At 33.2% G+C, this 18027-nt stretch overlaps 1 protein-coding gene and 1 non-coding gene across 2 annotated transcripts in view; one reads left to right on the top strand and one right to left on the bottom strand.

Annotated features, from left to right (window-relative positions):
- LOC143251934 (dynein axonemal heavy chain 7-like) overlaps positions 1-18027 on the bottom strand; it is a 557556-nt gene that overhangs the window by 376856 nt on the left and 162673 nt on the right. The gene's annotated exons all lie outside the window — the stretch shown is intronic.
- Positions 4431-4503, top strand: TRNAA-AGC (transfer RNA alanine (anticodon AGC)). Its single transcript has one exon. It is a non-coding gene; the product is annotated as a tRNA-Ala (tRNA).

The raw sequence follows: 18027 nt of genomic DNA, 5'->3' as shown, positions 1-18027 counted from the left end.
GTGGGAGCGTTATAATGTGACGGCTAATCCAGCTAGTTATCACTACCCACCGCCAACTCTTGGGCTATTCGTTTACCATGACTAGTTGGTATGGTGTCCGAACTTTTTTCTCAGATAGAATATGCATTTTTGTAGATTTGCATTTACAGTAGATCTTGAAAAGTCTTTTCTTTGGTTTTAATTGTTTAGTTATATTTCTATAATTTCTCAGTATTGTTGAAATTGAAATTAAATATCTATATATTCAGAAATGTTACAAAAGTACACAGGCTTTCATAGGGTATCCTAAAGTTTTCACATGACTATACGTGAGATTCGCTCTTGGTATTACTGGCAAACAAAACAGCTATTAAAATTAAGAAAGATGTGTCGCATGTGAATTTAATGTAATCTTATCTGAAAAAAATTTAAAGTGGCACGGCTATTGAGGATTCCCTCTTGCTTATTAATATAAACCACAATTAAAACTATACAAATAAAATCAACTAAAATTGATAATAACTCAATCAGAACAATATATAGATTTAAATATCATTGACCTACAGTGACACAGAGGTATGTCTGCGGACTTAACAACGACATTAACTGGGGTTCGATACTCGTGTTGGGTAGAGCACGGATAACCCTTGTATAGCTTTGAGCCCAACTTCAAAGTGAAGAGTACTGTACACAAATTAATGCAAATTTTCTTATCAAATGTGAATCTAATCCAAATAACTTCTGAAGCTGGAAAACTTCGTCTCATTTATGTGTGGGTGTCTTACTACATGACATTTGATAATTAAACGAATACAAAACTTTGTGGGACTGAAAATCTGAGGACGTTCACATGATACATTTTTGAAAAGTTTTTCGTTCTTGTTAATCAAATCGTATACATTGTTTTATAAACAATACGTTACAACAATAACAAAATCCACACGATACCGTTTTGAAAATAACGTCGATATTACGTTCAATAGCACGTGTACATCAAATCTATAATTCACTACAATATGTCCTTTGTCTACGTACTTGTGAACACTTAAAAGACATATGTTCGTAGAGCTCCGCGTTAAGACATGAGGGGCAGTGATCGTTATGTTTAATATTCTAATGGTAGAATTCCGGGTTATAACTTCCACATTATATCTATGGCTGTTTATTATGTTTAAAATTCTAATATAATTTCAATTGTTATTGTAGCCAATAAATAAGTTCAGGTTAAGAACACGACAAAATTTTATTATAAATATCGTAAGTTTATCAAAAAAATTATCTTTGGTGTTTGACCTGTTTTGACTCGGATGTTAAAGAATAAAGTTTTAATACGCCTCCACTATTTCTTCATAACATAAAGGCTTAGCATAAGAGATTATGGTCCATAAATTGCTTCCTAAAGCATTAAGGAATGCCTATCGATGAATTATAATACACAAAGAAACGCAGTAAAATCTGTGCCGACCTTTACCTGACACAATATCAAAAACATATTTGTGGCGAGGGTCTTAATCTTCTCACCTGTATATATGAACGAAGACCCATCATTTTTATGTTCTTGATGTGCACGTTCTATACATTTTATGCAGAAAAACAGACGAGTCCAAATATGAAAGACCAAATATTATCTTAAACTTTGAAACATTCGGTTTCCTAAATAATGGAGTAGAGACAGATTGTTGACACAATAAATGTTTTATTGACGTTAAAAAAATTATTTACATGATGAAAAAAATATTTATTGAACATTTATCTACAAGAAAAACAATAGATCATGTGCATGTAATAGAGGTTTTGTTTGAGTTACCAGTTCAAATATAGAGACTCTGTGGACCTGACTACCAGAATTCATCATGTGTAGCAAGTCCATAAACTAAAGAACACGTAGAAAACAATGTGCACTTGGAGACTTCACATACAGTAAGTTCCATAACCTAAGAACATGTGGGAAACAATTACTTGGAGACTTCGGGTATCGGTCCCGGTACTTCTCACAGGCTAAGCGAGTGCTTCTTTTACTTTTCTTTCATTACACTTATCAAAGATGTGAGATAAAACCATTACATATGTACAGAAAAAAACATATATACATAAAGGGCACCGTATGGCCAGGTAAGTTAAGGCGTTGGACTCGTTATTGGAGGGTCGCGGGTTCGAATCCTGGAGAACATGTTCGCCCTTTCAGCCGTGGGAGCGTTATAATGTGACAGTAAATCCCATTATTCGTTGGTAAAAGAGTATCCCAAGAGTTCATGGCTCACTACCTTCCCTCTAATCTTACACTGCTAAATTAGGGATGGTTAGCACAGATACGTACGCGCGCAGTTACAGTGTTAAGATCCTGTTGTTATTGCAGGTAATAAAATAAGTTCGTTGAGTTATATTGATGTTTGTTAGGTCGTGTTTCATACTTGGTGTGGAATATTTTGTTGTTGTTGTTTGGGTTTTCTGTTATGCTTTCTATTTATTTTCCTAAGTAAATACGTTGTATGTATTTAAGGTAAGTATGCTTGTATTTCGTTACAAACAATACACATACTTACTGTCATTTTCATGACATGTTTTGACCATTTTATGTATTGTGTTTATACCCTACCTATAAGACTGAACTGGTAAATATAAAGCACAGTGGTATACTACAACTGTCATCTAATTAAACGTGGTTCAAGTCTCTACCATAGGAAAGTTTTTGATGTTTGAATTATGTATTTATTTTTAAGTTCTTGAGAATTGTTAAAACCTTTTAAATCTTTCAAAGTTTGTTACTGATTCATAAATCTATATTATATAATTATTTCTAGAATATAATTTAGCATTTAGTGTTTTTTTAATAATCCAGACGTTATTACATTTATTAAATCATCTGCTAACTTAAAAGCTGGGGTGATTTTATACCAAATTATTTTCTGGCTCCTTCATTTGTATTTAAAACTTAGTAATTAAAGCTGTTTTAGTGACAAAAGTTTTCATAAGAAAATTGCGAATTAACTGAATAGCATAGGAAGAAAAAAAAAAGAATAGTGAATGGAGAACAAAACTCTTTATTTATTTCACTATTTTTTTGTTATTGAACAAATCTTAGCATTATTGAATTATGTATTTATTTTATTTGCGATACATATTTTTACACTGAGGGAATCCAACCCTGATTTTAGCGTTGTAACTCCAGAAACATACCATCTAACTAATATGTTAAAACATTCCAGGCCAAGTATAAGCTACATAACTATCACCATCTTTATAGACATTTCTATACAATGTTTTTTGAAACCGTTGACGATTTAACTGTTGTAATAACATCAGGATTGTTACAAAGGCTGATTAAATTCTCGTGGTTAATGTTGCCCCTGTGATTTTACTTTTCTGATTTATGTTATATAACAAATTTTCTACAACTATAACAAAACTAAATTATTGTTAGATTTAATACATTCTAATGGTATGATGTCTCATATCAGATTGATATATGTATTAAACTGTAAATTATTCACAGAGGTTTAAAACTAAGAGCCTTATTTAGAACATAAAACTTTATCATTTATATGTTATTGAAGAAAATATAGAAGACAAACCATGTTCATAAATAAAAGAGTGACCATATACAACAGAAAGGTATATGAACTTCTGGGAGACCAGCCAAATAAGTCTGTACAACAGATCTAAGTGGTTATATTTCCTCACGAAGTTTTCTGATATGTTTTTGTCTTTCTTCTACTGTAAGACACCTCTGTGTTTTTCTTTAACTGTTATTTAACAGAGACTTATCATTCATGTTCATGAAGTTAGCAGATATATGGCAAAATAAGATATAATTTGTGTGTTGGTTTGGAGCCATTTGGGTGTTACCTGTGTTAACTATTACTAATTTGAAATGATAGACGATACAACAACATCTCGATTTAGTTTTAGCAACAAATAATAAAATTAACCATCACGTTATAACGCTCTCACAGCTGTAAAGTTGAGCACCATCGGTGACAGGACGTGAACTCGCGTCCCGGTAGTTGTTAATCGATTAACACATATAAAGATATGTTAATAAAGATGAAGATATGCTGCATAAAAAACATAACATTTACTTACAACTTTGAAATGTTGGTTTTATGTGACAGAAATATTCTTTTATTTTATATTAACTCACTTTTATCATTATACTCATAACTTTGTTTCAAAATAAACCGATCGTATTTTGAGTGAAGAAAGAGACGTTATGTGTTTTATTACTTCAGATATTTTATAAAGTTTTTATAGTATTAAGTGAATCACGAAACGATACAGTAGAAACCTGTACGTGAAATAGGGCTTGTCTGGGTGTTACCTAACCCGAGGTTTACTTACTGACAAACTTTCGTATCACTTGCTAAACCAGTTCTAATACACTTTAAACGTTAAAAAAAAAAAAACTCGATATTTGTTTTAATTAAGTATAGTACCATTAAAGTTTAAGACAGGGGGACGTAGCTCAAGTGGTAGAGCGCTCGCTTAGCATGTGAGAGGTACCGGGATCGATACCCGGCGTCTCCAATCTTCCACTTTTAAAGGTTTTATAGTTACAAGACACACATTCCGTAAGAAAAAGTATCTGTTTATTACAAGTACATAGTACTCTAAAATTAAAGGACGAAGTACATATTTCAGTTTACTCTTGTCATAACTAAATTTATTTATGAAGAACATTTCAGGTTGCAAGTGAAGTTTGAAGCAACTCCAACTGATCTCACCTTACTCAAGAAAAATACAACTCAATGTTCCCGATATAAGGCTGTAACGTGAAACCACGCATTTGTCATTAATTTTCGAAACACACACCAACATGGATCTTTTGCTGCTCGTTTTGTTGGCGTGTACCTTCATCTTGTGTACCCAATTAGTCAGGTGCCATTTTACAGAGAACGAGGTAGGCAGGGCGTTCCAGATGCTAGAAGATCGCCAGAACTATAGCAGGATAGCACAGAGCGTCGGTGTGTCACTAAGCGTCATCAATCGACTTTAATGATGAAACCAGGAGAAGAACTCTTATGGTAGGAGACCAGATCAATGGCGTCATCGCTTCACAACAACCAGAGAGGACCGCTACATCATGACTACCGCTCTACATAAGATGAAGTAATTTATTCTTTCCAAGCTATGTACATTAAACTATGACTATTTTATCCATACGTAAAGCCTCGTGGAGTGTCTTAAACACTCAATTTTATATTGTTTCGTTAAGGTTATCTATGAAACTCTTTAACATGTAACTACAATCCTTAGAACTTAATGGTTTGTGCTTTTAACTGATAGCGAGACAAACATGTTTTGTATTATTTGTGATACTGAAATTACAATCTAACTCACATAACAGAACCAGTTATCTTTCTTAACCCCATCCTACTCGTGTTATCTTTACAATACTTTATAAAATACTTGGATATTGATGTTCAAATTTTGATCTATTATATTATTAAATGACTTTGGAACTCCAAAGAAATATCTCAACTTTATGTGTCAACCAGTAGGGAAGATGGAAGAAACAAGAGAAGCTGACATATTTGTATAATGATACCGAACAATGAAGAGGGATATTTGACGCAAATGTATTTGGTGTTTTTTAGTATGGTTACACTACATTGGAACTCAGCTAGTCCCTAGATCTATTTTGTACTAAGTTATTTTTATTTTTGCATATATTATGTGCTCTAGTGTTAGTGAAGAAAGTTATAATTAATGTTTTATTTGTACTTAAACGTATTGTTGAGAAACGGAACGTATATGATTAATAAATTTGAAATATGTACAGTTGGTTGTTTGTTGTGATATTCTTGTACTAAATGGAACATGTTTTTTTAAGGGTTTATTATTAATTCATGGAATATATACAAATGTGTTTTCAGGCACGTGATGAGGACATGTCTGACTTAGAGAGATGATGCAGTGTATGATAAATAACTTCTCGAAACATTGAAAGGTTCGAAAATACAATGGCAACTAAATTAATGCCATATTCATTAAACGATTTAAAGATATATTAATAATTCTTTGTTTGTTTTACAATTTAAGGAATCTAAATTATGGCCTTTGTCTAATGATAGTGACGTTTACAAATTATCATATAAAAATATAAAGATACAATACTTCTTTAGAATTATGTGAAGCGTTTGTTTGAATTTCTTACAAGGATTCGTGTTAGTATTACGCAATTTAAGTTAACCATGGCTTCGGTATATTTCAACATAGAAAATCTCTACAACCCATTACCTTTTATGCCAGGGTGGCCAAACTTGCTTAACGTAAGAACCACATACAATAATCTTCAGATGTTTGAGAGCCGCAAGACATGAAGAAATATTATACACACCTTTTATTGTTACATGTACATATTGTTACATAAATTTTATATAAATGTTAATAAATACATGTACGTAATAATATTTATCCGTGTATGTATTTTTAAACTGTTAATTCCGGCTGTTATGTTGTCAAGTCTTTACGAATTAGGTCCGTCAGGTATTGATTTGTAAGGATCGCACGATGCTTTGACTTCACAAGCTTCATTACAGGATACAGTGATTCACAGCAGTATGTTGTGCTGAAAATGAGATGAGTCGCACACTGTTTTTTTTTCTGTTCAGGATATTTTATTTCTGGAACTTGCTTCCAGAACGCTGTTGTAGAATGGGATTTATGGATCATCTTGTGACCCAGGTCCTCCTGTATTTTTATTAGTTCCATTTCCACAGCAGATGATTCTGTAACAAGATGTTCGACAATTGGACAATCATCACTGACCACATCAAGCATGAACGGATTTACAAGAAAGGCGAAGAAGGGCTTTAGCTCCTGCAAGTCCTCAAACCTTTCTAGCAAATTATGCAGCAGTTCTTGTAATTTATCATTGTATTCTTCCAATTTGATGTCTTTTATTTCAATATCAAGTAATGTATTTACTCTCATTTTGCGATTGGGAAGTAACTGAAGTGTCTTGACAATATGTCTCTTTTAAAAGTCTAATTTTATTTTGAAAGATGAAAATTGTCTGAGTAAGATCAGAAACAATCTTATCCTTTCCTGGAGTGCCAAGTTAAAAGTTTGTAGATAAATCATAATACAAGTAAGGAACATTAGATCTTGCACCCATTTATCATTTCCTAGATAAGACTAGGAAGACTAATAATAGTCTTCAACAGATCCACAAAGCTATTTAAGATATTGCTGGTTGATAGCTACCTCTCAATGCTGTTTTATTATTTATATGTGGAGACATTATTAAATCATGGATAAACTACACTGTGTGAGGTAAAAGTTAACACTGGTAATTGTTCCAGCTTCATAGATATCTTTGATACAATAGAAACACGTTCACCACTATCTCTAAATATATCCAATTTTCTTCACTGTTTTCAAAATATTTTGTTAACGCATCATAACTAAATATTTATAATTATCATAATCGTGCATAAATAAAAAAAATGTTTTATACTTAAAATTAATCGTGAGAAATATATTTTTGTACATAAATATTAAAATTATATGATTATTTATTGATACTTTTATATTATCACAGAACGAATTTTATGTGTATAATTTAATCTAATATATGCTGATATATTTACTTACTGTCCAATAATGTTTTAAACATTACATATATGTAATTATCATCATATGTTGAACTTTTTTGTTAGTTCGTAACTATTTTTGACATTATCAGTTTAACACAACATTCATTTATAATGTCCAAAAACCAGAAGGTAAAATAATCTGTCTATTATACGCTCTTTCTCCCTACCGGCACAACAGTCTATTATACGGTTTTTTTCTCCACTGGTACAACAGTCAGTTTACAGAGTTACAACCCTGAAATGAGGGGTTCGATTGCTCTCGGTGGACGCAGCACATAGCCTGATGGGGCTTTGCTATAAAAAACACTGTATTATTTACCTATAATTTTTTTCTCAACTCTACAATAGCCTTACTTCAGAGTTTAAAAATGCACTAACAGCATTGGCAAATCATTTAAAACAATAAATTTCATAATTCTATCAAGTTTGTTTAAAATAACAGAGAAGCAAATAATGATGTATAACTACAAAGAAGAGTTTTATTGATGGTGTAACATATTATATAACATTATAACATATTATATAACATTATAACATATATATGTTTCAGTAAAACATTGGTCTGTGTTCTTAAGAATCAGGAGACCTATGTAAAGGTTTCATTAGGTAGTTGGAAAAATCAAAAGTAATCGTTAGAAACACTAACTTTGTTTAGTTGATTATTCTTTATGACATTAATATTTTAATCATAATTTTGATTAATATATTATTTAATGAGACACTGATGAACGTGATGGATGGTTACAGTTAAGCAGTTTTTTAAGTTAATTATCAGTTCGATAATAAAATGCTGTAATGTCGTGAAATCAGTTTTATTTTATGTACTCTGTTCACTCTTGTTTGTTGGAAATGAACACCGTATTTTGACTTTGTATATACACTTAATGGCCGCATTATTAGGTACACCTATCTATTAAGGGGTAGGAACCGCTTTTGTCTCCAGAACAGCCTGAAATATTCTATTCGGATTTTGGTCCATGTTGACCACATATTCATTCTGTGAACATTCTATTCCATATCATCTCAAAGCTGCTCTACTGGATCGAGATCTGGGGACTGTACAGGCAATAGAAAACACTGGAGTCACTCTCATGTTCGTAGAACAGTTTGAGATGATAAATGCTTTGTGACATGGCACTTTATCCTGCTGGAAATAGCCACTGGAAAGTGGGTAGACAGTGATCTTAAGGGGATGCACATGTTCAGCAACAATGTGTAGGTATGCTGTGGCGTTCACATGATGCTCATTTGATATAAAGGGTTATAATGTTTTCTAAGAAAGCATTCCCCACACCATTACACCACCACAACTATCCTGCACCATTGATATAGGCAGGATGGATCCATGGATTCATGCTGTGTACACAAAATTCTGATCCTACCATCTGCATATCGCAGCAAAAATCGAGATTCTTCTGACCAGGCGACGTTTTTTTTTTAATCTTTAGTTTTCCAGTTTTGGTGATCCCGTGCCAACTATAGCCTCACCTTCTTGTTCTTAGTTGATATGAATGGAACCTGTTGTGTATTCAGAGATGCCCTTCTGTACATCACTGTTGTAAAGAGTGGTTGTTTGAGCTCTCTTAGGCCTTCTATCAGCTAGAAAGAATCTGAATATTCTAATTTAACCTCTCTTATTAACAAGGTGTTTTCTTCCACAGAACATCCGCTCACTGGATGTTTGGCACCAACAATCATTCCACGGTCGAAGTCGCTTGGGATTGAACAATAACATACTTAAGATAAACCAAAACATCATGATACCATTTAAATTCACACACTTGCCTCTGCTACCATTCCATACTGTCGTCCTTTGTAATGATAGTGGAGGATGTTTTGAATTTTATTTACATTTCGCTCTTTCGCTGTTCTTCGTTCATATATATATACATAAGTTATGCGGTATTCATCTGTGAATATAAATAATTCTTAGTGAATCAGGACTAGAAGTGACATCTGCATTTAGTACTGTCATAATTATTTGTCATTACTGAATCACCATGTTTGAATGACATTTTCGTTTGTATTAAAACAGTGATCGTTACTAGTACTTGTATGACCATTTAAATAAATTTGAAACAATAATGGAACAGGTAACACAAAGTGTTTTCTATTAACCACCTATGTTCCTTTTCAGTGGTTTATGTTTAATTTTTTCACTTTCTATAACAAGTGTTTTTGTTTTCTCTATAATTATATTTTATTAGAGCAGAGTATTACAAGACCCACTCCTTCTATGATAATTGGTTTTACTTGATACTACAAGTTTAAAACAATTAACCTGTGATTTACATGTATTGTTGTATTGATGATCAAATGAAAAAAACACATTTAAACAGTAATCTCTTAAAATACTGTTGTCAAATGTTAACTGTTCCATTAAACACATTTTCTGTTTTTCTGTGTTGTGAAATTACGTAATTTCTGTACTGTTCAGGGAAAGGATATGCGAAAGATACCGTGTAGCTTTGTGTTTAAAGAAAACGACAGAAGTTTCCATAATTAACACAATAATGAATTGTGTGTTTGTGTGGTACATGTACAAATACACGAAAACAGAGAAACAACTTTGAATTGTTTTTATTTAAGTAATGAAAACTAAGTTCATAAAATAATACAAATTTTCTTTAAAACCTTTTAAAAGTTGCATTTTGTTTGTTCTAATGTTGTTCGAAAGCCTCCTTGAGCAATTACTTGTGAGAGACGAAATAGATGTGAAATACTGTTTTCATAGGCTATTATTTTCAATCTGTAACTGATGAATTAAGCAAAATGTAAGAAAAAATACAATTGACGTGAGTTTTTGTCACAAATTTTATGCCTTTTGATATGATTTTGTGCAAACTACAATTCTGCAAAGATCATTGTTGAAATACGATAGAAGCTAACGATTTAAGATATATTATTATTTATATGCTTTTAGGTATGGAGTTTATATTATTGTTGAAGTTAACAAATCACACGTTTTAATAGAATCAACAATACTACGAGCATCATTGTTGAAAATTTATAGTAGAAGCCAATGAACTAAGAGGAATCATTACTGATATGTTTTAATATAAGCCGCAATACGATGAGAATCACAGTTGACATTTTATGACAGAAGATAAAGAACAAAGATTAATCATTGTTAACATAATTTAATACAAGATAAAATACTACAGCGCTCATGTTGAATTAAGACCATTGAGATTATTCACTGACATGCTAAAACAAAGCAAAAACATCAGTAATAATAAATGGAACCTTATAAGTTAATAGAAGCTTTGCCCCCAAGAACATCACAAAGCAACACATAAAATATGATGTTGTAAATTACCGAAGCAGAAGAGTTATTAACGATGTTGTAACATTTTGTTAAAACGCCATTTTGTTTATGGGAAAGGATGCTCTAATGCAAATGAAAGTTTTAGCTTTAATAATTAAATAGCAAACATCTGGGCAGGCTTATTGTAAAACTTAATTGCTAATCAATACGTTAAAGTAACTATTTAAGCACTAAATAACGTATTTTGTTACAATTCCTACTTCGGGTTAATTCAGTTATCCTGAAATTTTCTTATAACAAATTTTATTGTTCTTTAGTGGCTCAGTAGTATCTCTGAGAGCTTATGAAGGTAAATATCTAATTTTGATATTCGCTGGGGCACAACATAAGTGGTTCATTTTGAGGCTTAGTGCTTTACAACAACAATTCAACAACAATCACTTCTATTACGGATAAAACTTATTTGGTCTACACTTCTACACGATAAGTATTTGTTAATTAACTTACTGTAGGACAGTTTTGAGAAAAACAACAACATAAAACCAGTGAGATCAACAGCTAGTATTGGTACTAGAAGAATTGTCCCAGTTTATAACGTATTAAGGCTTAATATTCAACAGAAGGCAGTTGTGTCGTACTAAGTTCTGTTGTGCAATAGTCCTGCCAAATTTTAGATGTTTAACGTCACCGTCAGGGTATCTTACATTTTCAAAACAGAATTTCAATTTCTGTGAGACCATTCTGACTATATGAAGCACTATTTATTTGAGACTGCCGACATGAGTAATATATTGAATGCGCACATTGAAAAACACATAATTCAACGTCCTTAAAATTAAGGAGCAAGGAATAAAGCAACAAATAGAACAATATATACAATATACTATATATAAAATATTTTGGTTTTAGGAACAATAGTTTGCAACCTGTATTAACAATTCTGTGTTTCATGATGACTATTGTTCTTGTGACACGTATAACTAAAATGTGTAAGTTTTAAATACACACTATACTTGTAAAATATATCTTATTACGTTTATTAGTGACATATTCGTGTGTCTTAATAATCATGTGACGAACTAAAAGAAATATTTCAACAATTCTTGAGCCGAAACGATCACACGGTGTCTAACACCAGCTCCTGAGAGAAAGTGACAGTGTTTGTGCTGCGTGGTATGAGAGAGAGTTTAGTTGCACTCAGAAAACGGAATAAGATAACTTTCAACAACTTTCCCAGTATCAGATCTGATGTAAGACACATAAGAAACAAATACACGTTTTGATATTTTATTATTTATCTGAAACATGAAGCTGGCGATATTCGAAAAGTTTGGTGGGGAGTACCCTTTATTTATGGTAGTGGAAAACTCCGAACTCATATGTTGCTAAAGTGCTCAAGAGTGGAATGCATGTATGTCAATATCAGTAAATAACATGGGAAACAAAATAACTATTTTTGAAACAAAGATAATAAATATATCACCTGGTGATAACAAAATTAAATTGTTATTAAATTCAGCTGAAATTTTTAAGATGAAAAGAAAACGTGGTTACGTATCGCTATAGCAATTACGGGGATTGAACACTGAATTTAACTTCGGAAGCTGTTAAACGTTCTGCTGAGCCGCTGGTGAACAATGTTAGCCTCTTGAGCAAATTATTGTCTCTGTTGTAATACACAGTATTGTTCTTCCATTTCGTTCAATGTATAAAAATGTTGTTGTGTTTGTTACTATACAAGGTTCCCCACTGGTACAGCGGTACGTCTAAGGAATTACAACGTTAAAGTTAATGGTTCGATTTCCCTCGGTGGACTCACCAGAGAGCTCAACGTGGCTTTGCCATAAGAAAAGAAAAATAAACACACAATATGCACAGAGTTACACAAATGGCTAACTGTGCTTTGCTCAACCCTGTTATCGAAACACAATTTCTAGCAGTATAAGTCTTTCTTAATTTATCTCACAGATAAATGGTTTCGTTTGTTTTTATTTTCGCGCAACGCTACACGAGAGATATCTACGCTAGCCGTCCCTAATTTAGCAATGTATGACTAGAGAAAAGGCAGTTAGTCATCACCACCTACCACCAACTCTTGGGCTGTTCTTTTACCAAAAAATAGTGGGATTTACCGTGACATCATAACGCCCCATGGCTGGAAGGGCTAGAACGTATATGTGATGGGGATTCGAACCCGCAACCCTTGGATTACGCGTTGAGTGTTTTAACCACCTGGTAATGCCGGGCAACAGAAAATGGACTTGTTCTTATTTTGGTTTGTTCTATTGAAAACCTGCTACAAGTGGGGAAATATAATTTATTTACTGGAATTAATCTACTGTTATTGGTAACATTATATCTTTAGTTTTGGAAAACAAAATCTTACGCAGTTTAAAAACATATTTTATATATTTTAAAACTTTACACAACTTTTAATTATACATATATATTTAAAGCTCGAAAATTATTTACAACCATTAGAAAATAAACTAATTGTTCATCATTTAATTTAATAGCCGACAAATTTAGTTACTACGTAAGTTGTGAACCTCAAGTTTAGAACAACCCGTGAACTGAAATGAAAACATAACTTATTTCTCATAAACAAGTAGAACTTTCAAACGTAACTGTCCACTTGATGGTTTTAAGACATCTAAATGCTACTAGTTAACTACACTTATTAAACTCTATTATATTACAGAATATTTATTAGAAGAGTCAAACAATACTTTGTTCCAACATTTCTTGAACTTATGTGTTTTCCTAACTTAACGAATAGTACGACCTAGAAGACATGCTATGCTATTAAATATGACTAATAGGAACTCAGATCCAACTTTATCTAACAACTTCCACAGCTATAGGTTAAAATGCCCTTCATGTTTCACAGAGGTCCCAGGGTATCACATTCCTCCATTATCTATAATTATATGTATAGCTACCTCAAGTGAGCCTCTATTGGAAAAAAAATCTGTTAAAATGCCGATATGATACCTGAGAATAGTTAAGCGACCTGAATAAATTTTTAATACTATTTCTAGACTCTTAGCATACCTGAGAAATTTTCCAGGTGCGTTTTAAATTTCTTTGACGTTCGAAATAAATAAGAGTGGAAGAGCTGTGCTATATACCATGAGAATATTCCCAGGACACCCCGAGTTCACCTGCCACGTTTGGTTTTGCTAGCACCAGAAGTGGGAAGTAGTTCTCAGACAGATAAAATCACAAATTCGAAATAGTAACCAGCATTCAGAAATATATAAACACCGATATTTATCTTGCTACATGAACATCAGCTGGCATACTTAAACCTACATCTAGTAACATGGCTATCAAATAGAATATTTGAATCTACAACCAACTATATGGATATGTTTTGGCACACTCAAACCTGTAGTTAACTGTATGAAAGTCTTGTGACGCACTAGGATTTACCATCAACGTGATAAATACCAGCTCATATACTGGAACCTATATGGGTATCAGTTAATACACTGGAACTTATAAATAACTGTGTGGGTGTTAGCTTATATACTGGAACCTACCGTCAGTTGTATGAATATCAGCTGACACATTGAAAACTGAAACTAGCCGTATGGATACCAGCATATATATATTGGAACCTATATCTAGCTGTATAAAAATCAGCTGATGCACTGGAAACTACCATCATCTGTATAAATATCAGCTGACACATTAGAAGAACAATGGGGCTATACCCCGGGCAGGTGCAAGGCCCATAGGTGCCAGTGCCGTCGGCGGAGGTCGCCTCTGGAGTCGGGTTGCTTGAGAGTGCAGCCCTAAGTGGGTGGTAAACCTCGAGCCAAGGTCTGGCTCACTTCACTTTCGCTGCTTTCGTCCAGTTCTCCCGTCCTTCCTCTCACTCACAAATACACAACTCCATTTTTTGAAATGTTAAAATAAAGTAAAATCCACGGATATTTTAAAACATTTCTCATGTAAGGGACGAAGAGGAACTACAAAGTTCCTGAACACCCCAGTTGGGGAGAACTCTTCTGATTTCTCTCTCTCTAAACTGAACCCCCTGCCACGCTAGTTTAGTTTAAAAGAACAATCCAACTACAAATCTACATGAATATAAAACGGTACACAGAAATTCACATCTAGAAACATCGAATAAGCTTTATAGAATCTAACATATGATTTAAAAAATATAAACGACGATGTTAACATTGTTCATAACAAAGAACATAATATAAACTTACACTAGTTGATATACAGTGTATTTGTTCATTTCTTCACAAATGTTCCATATCTATAGTCTTCTGTTTAACTGTTGAAGTACCACTCAAAATGTTGATGTGCGGAAAGATATATTACAAGCCAAAGAGTAGTTACTTGTTCCACAACCTGTCGTAAATCGTGTCTAGATTTCTTACACGATCAGACAATACATCACATATACAATCTACAAGTTTTTAAAAGATAATTCTCGATTTGTAGTTCATAAAACTAGCAACAGATTGACGCAGCTACAGAGGCAACGTTCAATTTCTTTCCTTAAAATGTAATACTCTTCCATTGACGGAACTTAATTTTGAGGATTCTGACTTTTTTCTTCCAAAATATTCTTCAGGTTCGATTATATCGCGCAGAGGTACCACAGTGTTGAGAAAGGGCGACACTTTAGGACGAGTGGCATCGATGAGCGTTGTTCATAGCTTGCTAGATAGGTAGCAGACGTACGTGAAAGGCAACGACCATACTTTAATCGATGATTGGGATTTCGCCGTAAGATGGCGCGCTGGTAAGCGTTTCCCAGAGCAGTTTGTACCTAAAGAAGGAGTTAATTACTGTAAGACATTTAATAGCACAAAACATGTCTTATCTGCTAGATATATTAACCGAAATAAATCTTTTAACATATATGGTGTTTATAACATATAAAATAAAAAGTATGACTTTAGGTTTTTTTTTCTAAACAGAAAAATATGGAAGTGCTTTGAAACGTAAATACGATCACTGTGGATAATTAGCATACTAGAAAACAAATATTAGGTATTGGATTATTTTACTGGAACACCAGAAATAGATGTTTACACATGTGATTCTTTTAGAGCCAGAAAACTTCATTTATTCCTGAATTAACGAGTTCTCGTGTATCACAGTATGAGAGACAGCAGTGTTCCAGCCTGAATGACAATAGAAACATTATAAATTTAAAAAGATAATGTTAGAACGATAATGCTCTGAAAATACAATTCATGACTGCGTTTCCTGAAGAACTTTTTTTGAACTTTGTTAACAATAAAATTAATCTAGTTTGGTTTCTGGAATTGAGTGAAATGTAAAATAAAGTAGATTGTTGTTAATTACGAACAGAACTATACAATGGGTTTTCTGTGCTATTGAGAGTTACTAGAGGGAAATAAAATAGAAAGCCAGCATTAAGGCTATATATATATATATATATGGTTATAAAACGTAAGTATATATAACTCTACAAAAAGACCCGATAATCAGAGAGGCCTACTAACCTCTGGAAGTGTTAAATATGACGGAAACTGTATACACAGCCTTCAGCTATAAGCAGTAATAAACATACATTTTTATGAAGTCAAGTGTAAGCAAAAGTAAATATAAGATAATAATAAGTGTTTATTTGACTGGCAATGAAGATGTGATAATTTCTTTTGTTTATCATGTCACGTTAGATAATCACAAATTTATAAGTGCATCACTACAGGTCAATAGTAAGGATTTAAGTATTTTTCTATCCTATTTTAGCTGTCTACTGAATTTTAAATATTTGTAGTGTGTGGAATACCTCCAACATTTATATTAATGTTGATCGTGGGTTTTCTCTTAACTAAAATTATGATTTATGACAAATAAGGTTTTTTTTGGTGACTAAATTGGATGTGTTGGAACTGGCACGTGTCGAGAACCGTAACTGACGAGAAAATCAGTTAATTAGATGTCCTCTCTAGACATGTTTTATTAAAATTAATTCCTACAATATTAAATATGAATTATTAAAATTTCTAATTTCTTGTCCTTTTCTGTGATAGACCACTGCTATTAATGTCCTCTGGATGGTATGGTTTGGAGACAATTAAATTTTGAAAACCTCTGTTAATTGTTTGTTTGTTATTAATTTCGTGTAAAGCTACACGAAGGCTATCTGCTAAGGCAGCTAAATATTAGCACCCACCGCCAACTCTTGGGTTACTCTTTTACCAACAAATAGTGTGATTCACCATCAAATTATAAGGCCCTTACGGTTGAAAGGGCGAACATGGTTAGTGGGAAGGGAATTAGTACTGGCGACCTTCAGACTGCGAGTGAAACGCCTGATCTAGGAGACTCTTAAAGAAAATGGTTAAATGATAGTTCGTCTAATGCCTATTGCAATTAACAATTATTTGTTAGTCATCTTACCCATGTTCAGTAGTTAACAGACATAGTTGTTTTCCTAGTAAAATACACAGTGTCCTTAGTTTGGCTTCGGTGGTAGGCTCTAATAACAGATAGGTTCGAATACAGTTAAAAAAACAAAAAATTTCTTCACTGACGAAATCTTGTGAGATAGGTACTGATTATGGTACCTCGTAACTTCAAATCTAACCCCTTGTATTGCGTAATAACTGTGACTTGATTTCATCTTTGGATTGTTTGGGCTCAGAACAGCTGAAGTGGTATATAACCTTGGAATATATAAACAGACTGGGTTTTCTTTAAACTTGGACGTAGGAGTGCAAGAGAATCTTAATAAAGAGACCAATAATTGAGAAGTAACACAATTACGTCAGACTAACATTCTGCAACTTGAGCAGTCTCGAATATTGTCATTTATTTAGCGATTAAGAAAATGGTCGTCTACAATCAGCATTAATTACAAAATTCTCGTAATGTCAGGGTCGCGGATTCGAATCCCCGTCACACCAAACATACTCGCCATTTCAGCCGTGGGGGCGTTATAATGTGACGGTCAATTCCACTATTTGTCGATATAAGAGTAGCTCAAGAGTTGGCGGGAAGTGACGATGACTAGCTGCATTCCCTCTAGTTTTACACTGCAAAATTAGGGACGGCTAGCGCAGATAGCCTTCGAGTAGCTTTGCGCGATGTTCAAAACAAAATCAAACAAACTATGGATATTGAAACGTCCTGCATGGCCAGGTGGTTAAGTCACTCGAATCGTGTTCTGAGGGTCGCGGC

Source organism: Tachypleus tridentatus, chromosome 6 (genome assembly GCF_004210375.1).
Source record: "Tachypleus tridentatus isolate NWPU-2018 chromosome 6, ASM421037v1, whole genome shotgun sequence".
NCBI classification, from domain to species: Eukaryota; Metazoa; Arthropoda; class Merostomata; order Xiphosura; family Limulidae; genus Tachypleus; species Tachypleus tridentatus.
The sequence above is the reverse complement of the archived record's forward strand: the minus strand, read 5'-3'. Positions and strand labels throughout refer to the sequence as shown.